General features: G+C 45.6%; 1 protein-coding gene across 4 annotated transcripts in view; it reads right to left on the reverse strand.

The window, feature by feature from the left end:
- RHBDL2 (rhomboid like 2) overlaps window positions 1-17,841 on the reverse strand; it is a 53,306-nt gene extending 35,465 nt beyond the window's left edge. The window contains exons 1-2 of one of the 4 annotated variants that reach the window (XM_043574546.1): window positions 17,578-17,841; window positions 13,556-13,649 (exon numbers count right to left, since the gene is read on the reverse strand). The gene's annotated coding sequence lies outside the window, so the exon portion shown is untranslated. Of the gene's footprint in view, window positions 1-4,164; window positions 4,230-7,097; window positions 7,228-13,555; window positions 13,650-17,577 lie in introns of those variants that run through there. The other 3 variants (XM_043574547.1, XM_043574548.1, XM_043574549.1) reach the window with 3 other exon arrangements.
- Window positions 17,842-18,840: the final 999 nt, after the last annotated feature.

Here is an 18,840-nt window from a genome sequence, read left to right on the forward strand (position 1 = left end):
TGTTAATAAGCTCTACTGTAAATTGAAATACCATACATGATGATCACTTTATGAGGAAATAAAATTTTACAATGTTAATATAACTTGATAGCTATTAAAGGAACTAGAAAACTAAGGCTTACATTTCCTCAAAATTTTCTCTTTTCTCCAGACTTCAAACTTTCCAGAAATTTTACAAAGTCAAGCCCACCACTTTAGGTATTTTAATGAAATGTATTTCCTGTGCTGCAAAGATATCTGCCCCATTCGGTTTAGGCAAGACTCACTGTAGGTGTGCTTTCTTCCTTGGCAGGGAGAGTAGACAGTTCCGACACGTAGTTCTAGCTACATCAGCCTCTTGCAACAGATGAAAACATTGGTGGCCACTGCAGGGTTTGGGGTTTACCTCTCTTCTCAATGACGGTCACACTCTGACTTCCCTCCCCGTCTGTGTGCCCTGTTGCTTGGAGACAGGGGCCTCTCCCTGATTCATCCATCTCTCCAACATCTGCTGCTCAATACTTCCAGTCTCTGACATTCCCTGTCCCTCCCACTCCTGTTTATCTTCTGCTCCCACACCTGAATTTCTGAGCACAGCTCACCACCCTGGAAACACTACTAATCAAACAATGAAAAGACTATCCATACTTTTGGGGCTGTGGGAAACAGGTGCAGCCTTTTGGGAAGGCAACTGGGCATAATTGCCCAAAATAGAAAAGCATATAACTTTCAACAGAACCACCCTCCTCCTAGAAATCTATCCTGCAAATGTATCTGAGCAAGTATACAAAGCTATATTTCAAAGATGTTCAGTGCAGAACTATTTACAGCAGTGAAAAATCACAAAGAACTAGAATGTACTTCAGTTGGGTTGTTGCATTTCCTGCCCATTCCAATCCTTAGGTAGTTAATTCTTCCTTACACTGTGCTGAAATCTGCTCACCAGCACATTTGCTCCCAGGTCCAATGTTTTCCTCCCTAGGCTAATCTAAGGTCATGGCGTTAATTTTGTCCCTGCATGGGCGTGGCCTGGATATTCCATGGGCTCTACAGGTCAAAGTTGGGGTAGGGTCTTTGGAAGCATACTTTAGATTACCGGAATTTTTGGAGGCCCAATTAAATAAAGCAGGAGTCTCAAAACAAGTCAGCAATGAATACAACACATCATAGTCTTAAAGAGATATAAATGCATCTGCAGCTATCAAATTATTCACTTTGTCACTCTCATCACAGTGTGATATATTGAGAGGCATTATTTACTGCACTGATTGTGTTTCTTACTAAGCAAAAATCATCCAGGTTTCTTGAGCTTTCTTTAATGTTGGCTTGATGTTGTGCCTCACCTCCTTCCTTTTATCTTTAGCAGGTGGCTGTCAACTCTGTTGAAATCTCTCTCTCTCTCTCCTTCTCCGCCCCACCCCCCCACCCAGATCAAAATCAGGTGGCGCTGCTGTGAAAAGTCCTCATCCTACCAGTATGGAACGACGAAGGTGGACTGTTAAAAAGAATGTTGGAGGGGCGCCTGGGTGGCGCAGTCGGTTAAGCGTCCGACTTCAGCCAGGTCATGATCTCGCGGTCCGTGAGTTCAAGCCCCGCGTCGGGCTCTGGGCTGATGGCTCAGAGCCTGGAGCCTGTTTCTGATTCTGTGTCTCCCTCTCTCTCTGCCCCTCCCCCATTCATGCTCTGTCTCTCTCTGCCCCAAAAATAAATAAAAAACGTTAAAAAAAAAATTAAAAAAAAAAAAAAGAATGTTGGAGGAGTAGAAAAGACTCATGTTCTTCAAGTTAAAATGAAGATATTCCCCCTGTGCATCAAAGACTTTCTCTTCATGGTTGCCAAGTATTCCTTTTTTTAAAGTTGGCTCCATGCCCCATGTGGCCCTCAAACTCACAACCCTGAGATCAAGAGTCAAATGCTCTACCAACTGAGCCAGCCAGGTACCCCAGCAAGGATTCTCAAGAAAAGGAAAAGTGGGGAGGCTCAACCGGCTAAGCGTCTGACTCTTGGTTTCCGCTCAGGTCATGATCTCACAGTTTGAGTTTGAGCCCTGCATCGGACTTCACACTGTCAGTGCAGAGCCTACTTGGGATTCTCTCTCTCTCTCCCTCCCTCTCTGCCCTGCCCCTCCCCTCCCCCGCCTCTCTCTCATTCTCTCAAAATAAATAAATAAATAAATACATACATACATACATAAATAAATAAACTTAAAAAAGAAATTAGAGGAAAACTGGAAAGAACTTCCTTACATCCTGTCTTTGTGTGGAATAAGCATTGCTCATGATATGAATCATGGAGCCATTGTGTTGGCCAAGGATTGGAAAGGGTGGGGCAATGCTCATTTACCCAGAACACTCTTCTGCCTTAAAAAAAAAAAAAGTAGAGGGCGCCTGGGTGGTTCAGTGGATTAAGCGTCCAACTTTGGCTCAGGTCATGATCTAGCATGATCTAGCGGTTTGTGAGTTTGAGCCTCACATCAGGCTCCGTGCTGACAGCTCAGAGCCTGGAGCCTGCTTCAGATTCTGTGCCTCCAGCTCTCTGCCCCTCCCCCACTCACGCTCTGTCTCTCTTTTCTCTCTCAAAAATAAATAAACATGAAAAAAAATTTTTTTAATGTAGAGAGAGATTTCCATAAGGAGATTTACACAGGAGACCCTTGACAATGGCAAGAGATTTTTCCAAGAGCTGGGGTACCTGGGTGGCTCAGTGGGTTAGGTGTCTGACTTTGGCTCAGGTCATGATCTTGCCGTTCACGAGTTCGAGCCCCGCATCAGGCTCTGTGCTGACAGCTCGAAGCCTGAAGCCTGCTTCGGATTCTGTGTCTCCCTCCCTCTCTGCCCCTCTCCCGTTCACACTCTGTCTCTGTCTCTCAAAAAATGAATAAACATTAAAAAAAATTTTTTTAAAGACCTTTCAAGAGCTTTAGTAAACCATATAGTATCTCCCAAAATTATGTTAAAAATTATGGCCAGAAAATTTTAAGTGATTGCATTTCAGACCCTAAATAATTCTACAATTGCAGGTGTAAGGTTATTTATAAAGTTTGTTATGTGAGAAATATCAATTAACTATGTTCAACATTCTGCACCGAAGGTCCCAAAGAAGAAAAGAAAATAGAACGTTGGTTCATTAATTGTGCCTCTTTCGTCTTTATGTAAACTTTAACCTCTCTCTTGAAGACCAGTTTCTTCACTGCCTGAAGCACTCATTAAAACAACTTGCCAAAGCACTTTTCCTTGTATCTATGTGACGCACATCATACATCTCTTGGTGTCAGGGATCCTAGACACCGCTGAACCTGCCATTCCATGCCAATGTACCCAAGACTTCTACCTGTGGCAAAACATAAAAAATAAAAGTCACTTTCTCAAACCTCTTCACTTTCTTCTCATTTCTATTTCTGGCACTACCAAGTGATTTATTTTTAGGAGTCTTTTCTACTCCAAGAAGAAACAAAGACTTTAGTCACTACATGCAGGTTACATAAAGGCTGTAACTAGTAGAGAAGAGTGAAGTCATGTGAGATGTCAGAGTGGAATGATGGGCCTGGCTCACTAACTAAATGACTAGCAAAATCATTCAGTTCACATTCATTCACAACGGGCCTTTGAGGGTAGCTAATGAAATACGAAAACTGTTAAGTGTTGAATCTGCACATGTCAAGGACTCCCAGTACATTCTTTTGATAATGCTTATATAATGGTCATTTGTCAGGGTTCTTGGAGAATTCCCAATCTCATGAATCCTGCTGGGCAGCAGGGACCACTTCCCACTACGGAAGGTAAAAATTCCCAATCCTAACTGTTCCAGGTCCCTAGGCAACTGGGGTTCAGGTATGTAACTTGGGCTTGACCCATTAGCTGCATTTGCTTAGGATTTTTGAGGCTGGAGCTTCAAGACTGGTTAAGTTCTTTCCAGTGGTGATGATAAAGCAGTGGCAACAGTGTCCACTGTCCAGCCTCGCCATTGGGTCAGTTTGACATCCAGCATCCAAGGCCAGCTGTATCTTGGATACAGGCTGCAACAATGAACATGGAGCTGCAGAAGCAATAGGGCCATTTTCACCTACCTGGCTCTGTGATGATTTTGGTGTAGTTCTCTGCCACAGGGAGTCAAGATGGAAATAGGCACCCAGGAAAGGAAAGGGATTTGCCTCTCTGAAAACCCAGAGGACTAAGTCAGGCCCACCTTCCCTTCTTCATCTCACCCAGGAGAGCACAGGCACAGCTACCCGCCTTAGAACAACTCTTAGGTCTCCCTTTGTCTCGGCTTATTTCCCAAACCTTGTTTCTGCAGCCTTCCAGTGATTTTGTAACCTACCTGCGATACTGTGAAATACTAAGAAACAAATATTTTCCCACCCAGTTCCTGGCACAGAGCTCCTAAAACCTCTGGAATTTCCTGAGTGACAGGGGTGGGAGGAGCATCTTCTATTATTTGTAATAAGCCCCTTTCAACCACATGTGAGTTTATGCTAATGAAGTGACTCTTGGAGGATAGGGCTGGTTGCCTAAGGAAATGACCACGGGATTAGAGGTTAGAGGGTTGGAACTTGCAGGCCCACCTCTGGGAATGGAAGAAGGGCTAGAGATGGAGCTTCATCACCAACAGTCAATAACCAATCATGCCTATGTAATGGAACCTCCATAAAAACTCTAAGCAAAAGGTTCATAGAGCTTCCGGGTTGGTAACCACAGCGAGGCGCTGGGAGAACAAAACACCCAGAGAGGGCATGGAAGTTCTACATCCTTTCCTGTATACCCTGCTCTGTGCATCTCTTTCATTTGGTTGCTCTTGACTTGTATCCTTTATGATAAGCCAGTACTAATAAGTAAAGCCCTCTCCTAAGTTCTGTGAGCTGTTCTAGCAAATTATTAAGCCCAAGGAAGTGGGGCGAGGGGGAGGGGTCACAGAAACCCCAAATTATAGCCAGTTGATCAAAAGTACTGGAAGTCCATGGGGCGCCTGGGTGGCGCAGTCGGTTAAGCGTCCGACTTCAGCCAGGTCACGATCTCGCGGTCCGTGAGTTCGAGCCCCGCGTCGGGTTCTGGGCTGATGGCTCAGAGCCTGGAGCCTGTTTCCGATTCTGTGTCTCCCTCTCTCTGCCCCTCCCCCGTTCATGCTCTGTCTCTCTCTGTCCCAAAAATAAATAAACGTTGAAAAAAAAAATTAAAAAAAAAAAAAAGTACTGGAAGTCCAGACTTGCAACTGGGGTTTGAAGTGGGGAGCAGTCATATGAAACTGAGCCCTTAGCCAGTGGGGAAGTTAGTGGCAGAATTGCTTGGTGTGAAAACCCCACATATTTGGTGTCAGAAGTGTGAATAGGAGTCGAGAAATAGTTTTTATTTTCCCACCCAATGTGCTTTCAATAAAATTTGTTTACTGGTGTAATCAACCTGAATCACTCTTTGCCCTTGCAGCCAAGAACCTAATTACACCTGAATAGCCAAGAAACTCTTCTACCTGCAGTCTTCCTGTTATAAGTTAAACTCATTTCTTGTTCTGTGTGAGGGAGACACAGTGCAAGGAGAGCACAGAACCAGGAGACCTGTTTTTTGGTCTAGACTCTGCCACTTCCTGGCTGTGTGAGCTGGAGCCTGTCCCTTCCATGCTCTGAACCATGGCTCTCTCCCACGTGCACAGTGAATTGGACAATCTGCCCCCCAGACCAGTAGTTCTCTAAACTGGCTATGCCTTAGAATCTCCTTGAGCATTTGTTTTTCAACATCAGTTTCCATACAGCTTCCTGGGCCCCACTCCTGAAAACACTAATTGGATAGATTTAGCAGATCTCTGACAAGTGATGTAGAGACAGCAGCACCTTGGAGACCACAAAGTAAGGACTCCAGGGTCCAGTCCTCTGACAAACTCTGTGATCATCCAACAGAGAGTTCCTGGCACACAGGAGGTGTTTGGAAAATACTTACACCTGTGTAAAGGGTAAACAAACTCTCTGCAACTTTGCTGTAAATCTAAAATTATTCCAAAATAAAAAGTTTATTTGAAAGAATACTGGAAGGAGGGGAGCCTGGGCAGCTCAGTCAGTTAAGCGCCCGACTTCAGCTCAGGTCATGATCTCACCTGAGTTCAAGCTCTGCATCAGGCTCTGCGCTGACAGCACAGAGCCTGCTTCAGATCCTGTGTCTCCCTCTCTCTCTCTCTGTCCCTCCCCTGCTTGCTCTCTCTCAAAAATAAACATTGAAAACAAACAAACAGACAAAAAACGGATACTGGAAGGAAGGAGAGGGGAATCTATCCAGACCACATTAACCAAAACTCTTACATCACTTTTTGTTGAAAAGCGCCTCCCACTACCCTTTTCCTCTACATTCCATCCTATTATCATTCCCATCGCTGACCTGTCAGAGGAGACCCATAGAGCCACCACACCCTCATGGCTACAAAAGGACTTGTCAGCTGACTTTTTGCTCGGCACTGTGAAGATCCGAGTTCTGCTCCCAGCATAGTCCTTCATTTCTCTGTGCCTCAGTGTCCTCAGCTGTCAAACAGACCCCCTTTCTCTCCTTAATATCTCACAGAATTATTGTAAGAAGCAAATGAAATAAGAGTTGCCATAAGAGTGGGCACTTTACTGCCTGCCAGATTCTATGCTAAGCACTCAATGAGCATTCTCTTCATTAATTTTCACGACCTTATAAAATAGGATAATAACAAAAAAAATTGTTTTTAATAAAACAGGATAATAACACCCCCATTTTATAGATAAGGAAACTCAGGCTCCAAAGTAACTTGATTAAGGTAACGCAGCCAGTGAGGGGAGAGCTGGGAGAGGAACCCAGGGTGTCTGACCCACAGACCCTGTGTGCTCCTCAGCCCTGTGATTTCTGTGCACCAAGTGTTAAAGAAGTGTACATCTTTATGTTGATTATGTTCATCCCGTCCTTCCCTCTACCCTAATCTCCCTCTTCTTCCCCCAGCTCCCCAAACAGACCCACACCAGAGCCTGGGGGTTTCCAAGTGGCAGGCCATCAGCCCAGAGGATGGGGCTGGGAATCCCCACCATTCCCACTGCTGCCACAGGGAGTCAAGATGGAAATAGGTACCCAGGAAAGGAAAGGGATTTGCCTCTCTGAAAACCCAGAGGACTAAGTCAGGCTCACCTTCCCTTCTTCATCTCACCCAGGAGAACACAGGCACAGCCACCCGCCTTAGGACAACTCCTCTTTGGCAGAAAGAGACTTTCGATCATTAGTTTGTGCTGTTTTGCTAGTTGCATTCAAATGAGTAGGTTTTAAATATCTGAATTGTTTCTTTAAACAGCTGGCCCCACCCATTCATTGGTACCAGGCCGGCCCTTGCCAAGGCTGAGTCCTGCCTTGATGTGGCCTGGGAGCCCAGGAGGCTGGGCGGCAGGCTGTGCTGGGTGTACCCAATTTTTGCCCAGCCGGACCTGGCGGGGAGGCTTTTGGTGGCGTTGCTAGGCAACCTGGGTAATTGGAGAGGCCACAGATTGGGCTTCTGGGCCACAGAGATTAACAGCCTCCTTCATCACACTGCAAACCATCATTATGCCCAGTTCCAGGGGCCTGCAGCAATCTCTGTGGTTTAGCCTGAAAGAGCGCTTTTTTAGCTACAGAAATTAAGAACCAGCCTTTCAATATTATGGGTTTGTGGCTGTGGTTGCTTTCTTTTTGCTACATCTCTGAGGATACACTTGGAACAAATAAGCAAAAGATTTAAAAACAAAAAATGCTTTCACAAACCCCCTTTTCCAGAAGTTTTTCTTATTCCTAAAGCAAAGCAAACTTGCACTCAACTTTGAGGGTAACTAAGGCAGAGACACTCTGCCTCCCGAGGTCTCTGCACACCCACTATGTGTTAAAAGCTTCTCCCTTGGAATCCCACACAACTGTGGCTGTGATTCGGGGTGGGGAACCGGGGCCTTTGTCACGGGCAAGGCCTCTCAATAGGAAAATGTCTTTTTGTGTCTCTCCCATTAACAGCAATTGTAATATCTCCCCCTTCCTAGTCTACAGAACCACTTTTACTTATACCATTTCAGTGGATCCTCCTAGCTGCCCTGTGAAGATGACATCATTATTATTCCCATTTTACAGATGAGCAATGAAAGCAAGAGAGGCAACTGTGATCATATACCTACCCAGTCACACGAAAGCTGGGACATAAGGCCATTTTTCTGAGGCGATCCTGGGCTCTCCACTATACTATACTACTTTCCCCAGAGCTATCTAAGATATCACATATATATTTGTACCTTATTGTAATATAAGTAATAGTAACAATAATACACACTGGTGTAGAGACACAAGAACCTCATCCTGTACCTCATACTGTCCTCAACACATCATCCTTGTTGATTGTGGTCAGGCTTTCAAAGCTGCCTCGTGTACACTAAGGAATATGGAAGAATTCCCAGAGATGGACACCCTATTTAGCTACGTTAACAGACCTAGCATACCAGAGTGCAGGGCTCAAGAGAGACACTGACCCTGAGCCACCTCTTCCTTAATTCAAGGAGAGGACTCTGTTTGATAGCATTATGATACTACTACGTTAGTGCCTTAAGTAAGGAGGCAGAATCATTGCTTTCATTAGATATTTGTAGGTACTTTTCAAAAGGTCTTTTAGTACCTCATTGGCAATGTTTCTTGAACAGTGGTCTTTTGATAATGACCAACTGTGCTAGTGTGCACGGGACTAGGGATTTCTTGGGATGTACAACTTGGGATGCTAAAATCAGGACAGTGCTGGGCAAACTGAGGACAGTCACCTGTCATAGACCACCTACATCAGAATCATCCAGGGAGGTCAGGTGAAAGTGGCTGATTCTAATCCTATGGCAATGGTTCTTAACCTTGGCCACACATCAGAATTATGTGAGAAGATTATAAAAAAATATTGATGTTTGGGCTCACCCCAGAACAATGGCATCAGAGCCTCTGGAGCGAGGGCTTGGATACTGTATATTTTAATGTGCAACCCAGACTGAAAGCTCATACCCTAGAGATTTGGATTCAGAGGGTCTGGGCTGGGGTCTTGCCCAGGAATCGGCATGCCTTTTTGACAGCTCCCCAGGGGATTCTTATGTACACCGTGGTTTAATGACCAATGAATTTTTACATGATGTATGCATTCACTGGACAAGCATTCCCTGAATGCCTTCTGTATGTTGGGCTCTGGAAACACAAAGAAAAAAAACAAAACAAAACAAAACAAAATACTTCCTGTTTCCAGGCCTTCCCTACCCAGCAAGGAATAAAATTCTACACACTGTTCCAACACGGTATACTGTGATTTAGATTTATTTATAAAGTGAGTCAGCACCAGCAGGGTGATTACGGTTAATCTGTTCACAGAAACCTAGTGTGATACACAGATATAGAGATAGATAGACAGATAGATAGATAGATAGATAGAGTGGGATTTGTTTCTCCCGTCCTTGAATCTGGGCTAGCCCTGTGACAGGCTTTGACCAATAATACGTGGTAGAAGTAGCACCTCCCAAGGCCAAGCCTTAAGCCTGCAGCCCCACTCTTGTTCCTCTTGGAAACCTGATTCCATATAAGAAAGTTGGCTACTGGGGCACTTGGCTGTAAAGCATGCAGCTCTTGACCTCGGGGTCCTGAGTTTAAGCCCCATGTTGGGCATAGAGCTTACTTTTAAAAAACAAATAAATAATAATAACAGAAGATAAAGGAGCACGTGGGGTGGCCCAGTCAATTAAACATCCAACTTCCGCTCAGGCCATGATCTCTCAGTTCGAGAGTCTGAGCCCCGCATCAGCGGGCTCTCTGCTGTCAACACAGAGCCTGCTTCGGATCCGCTGTCTCCTTCTCTCTCTGCTCCTCCCCAGCCTACTCTCTCTCTCTCTCTCTCTCTCTCTCTCAAAAATGAGTAAACATTTTTTTTTTAAAGTAAAAACTAATAATAATAAGGCTGACTACCCTGAAGCCACCATGTTATGAGGAAGTCCAAGCTACTCATATGGAGAGAGAGACCATGTAGAAGAGCACCAAGGTGCCAGACCTATGAGTGAGTGAAGCCTTCTTAGACCTTATAGCCCAGCTCATCCACCAACTGAATATAGCCAAGTCAGTGACACCAGCCAATACCATACAGGGCAGAAGAACGGCTCAGCTGGACCCCGCCCAAATTCCAGACCCACAAAATCATGACAAAATAAAATGATTGTTGTTTTAAGCCACCACATTTTGGGGTGATTTGTTAACACAGCAATAGTTACCAACATACGTCACCAGAACTAGAAGACAGAATGGCGTCCCATACCATTCCGCCTTCCCATTAGCATTGTCCATCTTGGTATCCCTCCAGAGAGTAGACTGCTGATGTCTTGCCTGAAATAGTCTCCATCTCAGTTTCCACTCCTGCCCCCGCCCTCCAAAACAAACACAACTATAAATCAGAGTCTAGCAGAATATAGCAACTCTCTCCTTAAAACCTCTTAAAGGGGAGCACTTGGGTGGCTCAGATGGTTGAGCAACCAACTCTTAATTGCGGCTCAGGGCTTGATCTCGCAGTTCGTGGGATCAAGCCCCATGTTGGGCTGCAGCGCAGAGCCTGCTTGGGATTTTCTCTCCCTCTCTCTCTGCCCCTCCCCCCCTCGCACTCTCATACTCTCACTCTCTCAAAATAAATAAACATTAAGAAAACACCTCTCAATGGTTTCCCACTGTCTTCCAGATAAATACAAGATCCTTATCAAGGCTGGTAAGGTCCTGCACAACCTAACTTCTGCCTTCTTTGTAGAATTTTACCACTCTCCCCCAACCTCTATTTTTTCTTTTATACACTGTTTCCCTTTTATATATATGTATTTTTATTGAAATATTATTTTGGGGGCGCCTGGGTGGCTCAGTCGGTTGAGCGTCCGACTTCGGCTCAGGTCATGATCTCACAGCTGGTGAGTTCGAGCCCCGCGTCGGGCTCTGTGCTGACAGTTCAGAGCCTGGAGCCTGCTTCTGCTTCTGTTTCTGTGTCTCCCTCTCTCTCTGCCCCTAACCCCCTCACATTCTGTCTCTGTCTCTGTCAAAAATAAATAAACATTAAAAAAAAATTTTTTTTAATGAAATATTATTTTTATTGAAGTATTATTAGTTTCGGGCATACAAAATAATGATTCAACAATTATATACGTTACAAAATGCTCACCACAATAGGTGTAGTTACCACCTGTCACCATATAACATTACTGTAGTACTATTGACTATATTCCTATGCTTTTCCTCCCCATGACTTATTTTATAAGTGGAAATTTGTACCCCTTTATCCCCTCCACTTATTTCACCTATCCCACCTCCACCTGCTTTTGGCAACCACCAGTTTATTCTCTGTTTATCCATTTGCTTTGTTTTTTAGATTCCACAAATAAGTAAAGTAGTTGTCTTTCTGTCTGATTTATTCCACTTAGCATAATACCCTCTAGGTCCATCCACGTTGTTACGAATGGCAAGATTTCATTCTTTTTTATGGCTGAATAGCATTCCATTATATATATCACATCTCTTTCACCCATTCGTCTACTGGTGGACCCTGAGGTTACTTCCCTATCATGGCTATTGTAAATAATGCTACAATAAACATAGGGGTGCGGGCATCTTTTTGAATGAGTGTTTTCAGGGTGCCTGGGTGGTTCAGTCGCTTCTCTTAAGCATCCGACTCTTGATTTCGCCTCAGGTCATGATCTCATGGGTCATGAGTTCAAGCCCCGTGTCAGGCTCTACCCCAACAGCTTGGAGCCTGCTTGGAATTCTCTCTGTCCCTCTCTCTCTCTTTCTCTCTCTCTGCTCCTCTCTCTCTCTCTCTCAAAATAAAAAAAAATAAACATTAAAAAAAATGAATTAGTGTTTTCATTTTCTTCAGGTAAATACCCAGAATAAGAATTTCTGGATCACATGCCATTTCAATTTTTAATTTTTTTTTAGGAAATTCCATAATGTTTTCCACAAGTTCTTCTTTCTATCCCAGGAACACCCCAAGCTTTCTCCTGCCTCAGGGTCTTTGCACTTGCCATTCCCTTGACCTAAACCTTTCTCCCTCACCCCTTCACCCCTCCCACACACCCTAATGTATATACACAAGGCTACCTCCTTCATAACAAAGAGCACCTCCCTAGGAAGTCTTCCTTGACCCACCCCTCTGCTCACCCCAGATATTCTATCACATTCCTCAGCTTATTTGCTCCCAGCGCTTGTCACCATCTAAAAATATCTGATGTGTTTATTCATTGTCTGTCTTTTCTACTCGAATATGAACTGCAGAAAAAATAGAAAATGTGTATTTTTGACTCCAACTGTAGGTGCTCAGTAAAAGTTTGCTAAATAAGCCATCGAGAAATGGAGAAGGAAGGAAGTATGGAGTAATAGAAATCACAGCAATCAGAAAACCCTGATCTTGCTTCACTTCTGCCTCTGCTTACCTGCGGACAAGCCACTTCAGCTCCTGAGTCCTGACCACGAACCTCATCACCACCATGATGCACATGGCCAGTGATGTGTAATGTATACCATATGCCAGAAGTCTTCACATTGTTTTGCTCACGAATCCCCATTAGATTTTTTTTTTATGTTTAGTTTTGAGAGAGAGAGAGAGAGAGAGAATGAGTGAGTATGCGTGAGCGGGAGAGGGGCAGGGAGAGAGGGAAACAGAGGATCTGAAGCAGGCTCTGGGCAGACAGCAGAGAGCCTGATGCGGGGCTCAGGCTCACAAACCATGAGATGTGACTTGAGCCGAAGGGAGAGGTTCAACTGACTGAGCCACCCAGGTGCCCCCCCCCATCAGATTTTGAAAAAGCTATGACCCTTTCACACATTTTTATGATAATGACTAAAATTATTTTTCACAAGTTAAAATAGTTTCCAAGATAGAATTTTCTGGGGAGTGCCTGGCTGGCTCAGTTGGTAGAGCAAGTTAACTCTTGACCTTGGGGTTGTGAGTTCGAGCCCCACGTTGGGTGTGGAGATTACTTAAAAATAAAATCTTTTAAAAATACCAAAAGAGAGAATTTTCTGGCATCGTCTTATTAGAAACACGCATCTAAACCTTGAAGCTATAGATTTAGCTGATTCAATTTATGAAAAATGTCTGCCATGTAATCCAGTTGTTAAAGTCAGGCCTTACTGTCAAACCAATCTGCCAAACCAGAATAATTCTCTATCTGTAAGAAAATCCACCTTCATTTTTAAAATTTCTACAAATGAGTTTATCTATATCCCCATGACAATTAACTCAGGTCCCAATTAACTCTACGATACAATAGAAAAAGAGCTAAGGCACATACATTTAAAGTAGAGTAGCATAATGGTTAAAAGCACGAATTCTAGAGGGGAGGTTCTGGAGTTCAAGTCCTGATTCTGCCACTTAATAGCTCTGTGACCTTGGGTGACTTATTAAATCTGTGGTTGCTGGGGTCCCTGGCTGGCTCAGTCAGTAAAGCACACAATTCTCAATCTCAAACTCTGAAACTCAGGAGTTCAAGCCCCAAGTTGGTGTAGAGCTTACTTAAAAAATAATAATAAAACAAATGAAAAGTAAATTCTAAGAGTCTGTAGTAAGGCACCACCCCTTCAGTTTATCTTACCTAATCTCTCAGGAACAAAGCATTCTCCAATTGTCCTGGTTTTTAAATCTCCAAGCAATGCACCATAGAATGATTCAGGACAAATCTAGTAAAACTAGAGAAGGGAAACAACAAAAGCAGAGTTAGGGTCTCCTGGCTGGCTCAGTTGGTAGAGCATGTGACTCTCAATATCAGGGTCTTGAGTCTAAGCCCCACAGTGGACATGAAGCTGGAAGGGAAGGGAAGGGAAGGGAAGGGAAGGGAAGGGAAGGGAAGGGAAGGGAAGGGAAAGGAAGGGAAGCCAGAAGGGAAAGGAAGGGAATCCAGAAGGGAAGGGAAGGGAAGGAAGGGAAGAAGCAGGGAAGGAAGGAAGGAAGGAAGGAAAGAAGGAAGGAAGGAAGGAAGGAAGGAAGGAAGGAAGGAAGGAAGAGAGTTCACAAGGATAACTTAAAAGAATCCAGTCAAGCAGATTGCTGTTAGGAAATACCTATAGAATCTGAAGGTCTGGAAACTGATTCTCTGAAAGCTATCCATGCCCATGTACCCCCAGTTCCATATTTAACGCAAACTCCAGGGCATATTCAGAGCCTAATATAATTCCTGGTGTCCCGCCTACAACTCCTTCTCTCTCCTTTACGTAAGAAAGCACAAATTAGCAAGCAGTATACCCCAAAATTTGCTCCCAATTATGCAAATGTAAATCATTTGTATATTTCAATACTTTTATTAGAAAGAATAGATCAGGGGCACCTGGGTGGCTCAGTTAGTTAAGCATCTCTTGAATTTGGCTCAGGTCATGATCTCACGGTTCATATGTTCGAGCCCCGCATCAGGCTCTGCGCTGACAGTGCAGAGCCTGCTTGGGATTCTCTCTCTGTCCCTCTCTCGCTGCCCCTCCCCCATTCATTCTCTCTCTTTCTCCCCCCCCCCCCCCCCCGCCGTCTCTCTCTCTCAAAATAAATAAACTTTAAAAAAAAAAAAAAAAAGAATGGATTGGCTGTAACCCAGCAAACAGCTGAGGACAAAGCATCAATAGATCAGGACACAAGGCAAGTTAGAAGGCCCTTCATGAACCATTATGAAGCCCAAAAAAGGAAGTCCTAACCCAGATCCTAAAAAGAAAGGTTCATTTGCTCAGACAGGTAGGAACTCTGTTAGGCCTTGGTGCCATTTCCGTGACTCCCATGCATCAGCCACACTTCTGAAATACAAATCAGATGGTGTCCTCCTTTTGCTAAATCCCTTCAATAGTTACCCAATACCCTTGGGATAAAATCTAGTGTCCTTGACAAGGCTCATGACCTGAGCCCTGCCTATTTATCCATCCTTATTTCTTGCTATTCTTCCATATATACTCTCCGCTTCAGCCACACTGAGTCCCTAGCGATCCCAGCTCCCACCCTGCACTAAGCCTTTTCATGAGCATCTCTCTCTGCCAGAATCTTCGCTCCCCAATTTGTTCACCTGGTGAAGTTCTAACAACCCCTTCAAGACCCTGTCCTAAACACCTCCTCTGCAAAGCCTTACTGAACATCGACCATGAGCCTGCCATTGGCTAGGCCCTGGATACAGTAGAGAACAAAGCCAACACGGTAGAATTAAATGCCCCTCATAGTTCCCTCTCCAGGCTCTGCTCCTGTCTAGGGTACCATGTCTTCTTTGTGTTATCACCATCTCCTCCACAAGGCTGTGAGTGCCTTGAGGATAAGACTTCAGTCTTATTCATCTTTGAATCCCTATCAGGGAGCCCACAGAATGTATCAAAAAATGTTTCTTGGAGCCATTTAGCCACAAAGGACTCATGCAATATTTCTTTTTTTTTTTAATTTTTTAAAAAGTATATTTATTTATTTTGAGAGAGAGAGAGAGAGAGAGAGAGCAAGCAGGTCAGGGGCAGAAAAAAAGAGAATATCCCAAGCAAGCTCTGCGCTGTCAGATCATGACCTGAACTGAAGTAGGAGGCTTAACCGACTGAGCCACCCAGGCAACCCCAAACACTTCTGTATTAGGGATATACAAAGTGCTGGTTACACAACTGTGAACAAACAGACATGGTCCCTGCCTTCTTGGGACCAATAGAGCACTTGACTGAATGAATGATGGATGAATAAGTGAATGAATTCATGAATCAGGAAGAGGTGTGCTCCTCCCCGCTGGGACGAAGCAGCCCAGAGCAGATGTCCAGGAATTAAGAAACTGGTGTCTAGGAATTTGGGAGAATGATCATGTCCTTTTGTTCTTCCCCATACAGAGGAACTTGAAAGACAAGGGGTTGAACAAAGAGCATGGAGTCTAGCATGGACCTAGTCTTGAATTCTGGATCCATTAGTTACTAGCCATGTGACCTTAGGCAATCCCTTAGCCTGTTAGTATCTTCATTTCTTCATCTGTAAAATGGGGATAATAATAATATCATAACAGGATTATGATTCAATGAGATAATGCATTTAAAAGCCCTTAGGGGCGTCTGGGTGGCTCAGTGTGGACTGAGCATCAGATATCAGCCCAGGTCATGATCTCACAGTCCCTGGGTTCAAGCGGCATTGGTCTGTCAGCACAGAGCCTGGAGCCTGCTTCAGATTCTGTCTCCATCTCTCTCTGCCCCTCACCTACTCACTCTCTCTCTCTCCCTCTCAAAAATAAATAGACATTTTAAAAATGTTTATTTATTTATTTTTTAATTTAAAAGCCCTTAGCCTGAGGCCAGGCAGAGTTGGTTTTAAGAATTGGTAGTTCCCATCACTTGCTCAATGTGAGTGCAAATTCAGAAACTGCAGGAGAGCCTGCTGGGAACATCTTTTCCCTCCACTGCAGTCCCAGCCCTGGTCCAGTTCTTCCCTACCCAGTCCCACCCCCACCCCTTTTGAGCCTCCCTCTCCCATCTCCACCTTCCCCTTCGCTACCCATTCTAGGTTTACAAGTCTGCCTAAGTGCTTTCAAGGCCAGGGGTTGTCTCACAGATCTTTACAACCCTACAGAGAGGGGAGGTGTCGGTAGGGAGGAGCAGGGCAGGGAGGGAGCCAAAGAAGGAAAGAGCACAGGTGTTTATTGAGGCCCCCACTAGGTCCTGGGCACCCAGCTGGGTGCCTGATATGCGTTGTCTCCTGCCATCATAACAACACCACTTTAGGGATGAGGAAGCCGGGGCTCAGGAAGTGAACAGGAGAGCTGGAATATGAATCCAGTGTCTGAGCAACCCCAAAATAATCTTCCACTCTGCCAGGCTGCCCACCAGCTTATAATTATTAAACGCGTGTGAAATACATACCAGTTTTCCTATTCCCAGAGATTGTGTGCCCCCTCCCCCCAGAATCCAGGTATATGCTCAAACAGTGATGAATAAACAAATGAATAATAACAAATGAATGAGTAAAATCCCTCAGATACCGGTACCAGGAAGGAGGAAACAAATAACGTTGGGGAGGCGCCTAGCAGGAAGAAGCTGGAGAGGCTGTTTCCCACGGCTGTGGTCTCTAATGTGGGGAAGGAGGTCTAGCAACTGGCTTGGTTGGAGGGAGAAAAAAGTTGGGGGACAGATGTGGGGAGGGAGGTTGCTTCCAGGGGGAAACGTGAAGAAGGGAGAGAAAGCCAGTGATCGACCAGAACCTTGAAGGAGAGTGGCGTGACCTGGTCCCCGCCAACCGTGTGCCTGGGGGAGAAGCCAGATACAGCCCCCCCACTCATGACTCAACATGCTACTTTTATTTATTTATTTATTTTAAGCTTATTTATTTACTTAAGGAATCTCTACACCCAAGGTGGGGCTCGAACTCACCACCTGAGATCAAGAGTCGCATGCTCCCCGGACTGAGCCAGCTGGGCGCCCCTCAACATGTTACTTTTAAAATGAAAGTTGCAGGATCCCAAGCGGCCATCCTGAAGGATACTCCCGGAGGGAGGTTGCCAAGAGAGTACCCCACGCCGGCTCCTTCCCGCAAGAGCCCCGCGGCCTCCGGCCTTTTTGACCCCCCTGGCGCTTCCTGCCCCGCGGCCTCCTCCCCACCGCGGGCCTCCCTCCACCCGTCCCAGCTCCCGCTGCTTACCTCGGGAGGCCGACGGCAGTCCCAGCCGGGACAGGCTGCACCCCCGCGTTCCAGGGCGCCTGGGCCAAGGGGCTGCCTCCCCTGCCCTGAAGTTCCCGCCCTGCCAGGAGCTTCTTGGTCCCTCCCCCAAACTAAAATCGTCCCAACAGGTTCCCAGCCGCCCAGCCCAGGGCGAGGGAGTCTGAGGAAATCCCCTCCCCGCCTTGACACCCGGCCTGGGCCGGGCCAGCCAGCTCTGCAGTCTCACTCCTGGGCTGGCCCTGGATGAATGAGTCCTCCCCTCCGCCTGCCTGGGACTGAGCCAGGGAGCCTGTGACAGGCTCTGCTCTTTCTCTGTGGCCCTGGCATTGAACTCCGTTCCTCCTCCGAATCCTACCGTCCTGCGCTAGGTCTGCGTCTGTTTCCGTCCCTACTCGGCCCCCACGGGGAAGACCTCAGCAGGGTGGTCTTCGGTTGTGCTGTGGCCGGAAGCCAGATCTGGTACTGGACACCAGAGTGCAGTGACTCGATGACCCTCAGCAGAGATTTAGTGACAAGCCCCCTGGGTTCCGTCTGGCAAACGCATTCTGGGGCTCCTGGGTGGCTCATTAGGTTGAGTTTCAGACTTGGGCTCAGGTCATGATCTCACTGAGTTCAGCCCTGCATCCAGCTCTGCGTTGACACGGCAGAGCCTGCTTTGGATCCTGTCTGTCTCTCTGTGCCCCTCCCCAGCTTCTCTCTCTCTCTCTCTCTCTCTCTCTCTCTCTCAAAATCAAATTAAAATTAAATTAAACATTTTTTTAATTACAAAAAAAAAACAACTAGTTCTATCTTGGCCCCTGGTGAAATAGGTTTACCAGTTTCTGATTATTCAATGCATTTGGGGAATAACTCTCATTGTATAATAGAGAAAGATAGGATAAAACAGGCAGAGGGAAATGTCGGGACCTGAGGTCCCTGGGTGGGAAAAACGTACTTTGAAACAATGCTGGGAGCTTCTGACTACAGCAAACCCCCTCCGGCTTAAGGTTCCCCTTAAGAATATAACAGACACCATCTACTCCCCCCTCAGGTTTCCCTCAGGAATTTGACTAAAGACCTAACTAAAAATAAGTAGTAGGCCATAAAATGGATGACCCACAAGGAACGATATGGCCATAGACCACCCCTCCTACAATGGAAACCAGCTAATCAGGAATGGACAACCCAGCACCTAAAGCTATCTAGCCAATAAGGATAGAACCTGAGAAGTAACAGGGGGGATGGGGGGGGGAGCACCAGAAC

The sequence above is a fragment of the Prionailurus bengalensis genome, chromosome C1 (genome assembly GCF_016509475.1).
Source record: "Prionailurus bengalensis isolate Pbe53 chromosome C1, Fcat_Pben_1.1_paternal_pri, whole genome shotgun sequence".
NCBI classification, from domain to species: domain Eukaryota; kingdom Metazoa; phylum Chordata; class Mammalia; order Carnivora; family Felidae; genus Prionailurus; species Prionailurus bengalensis.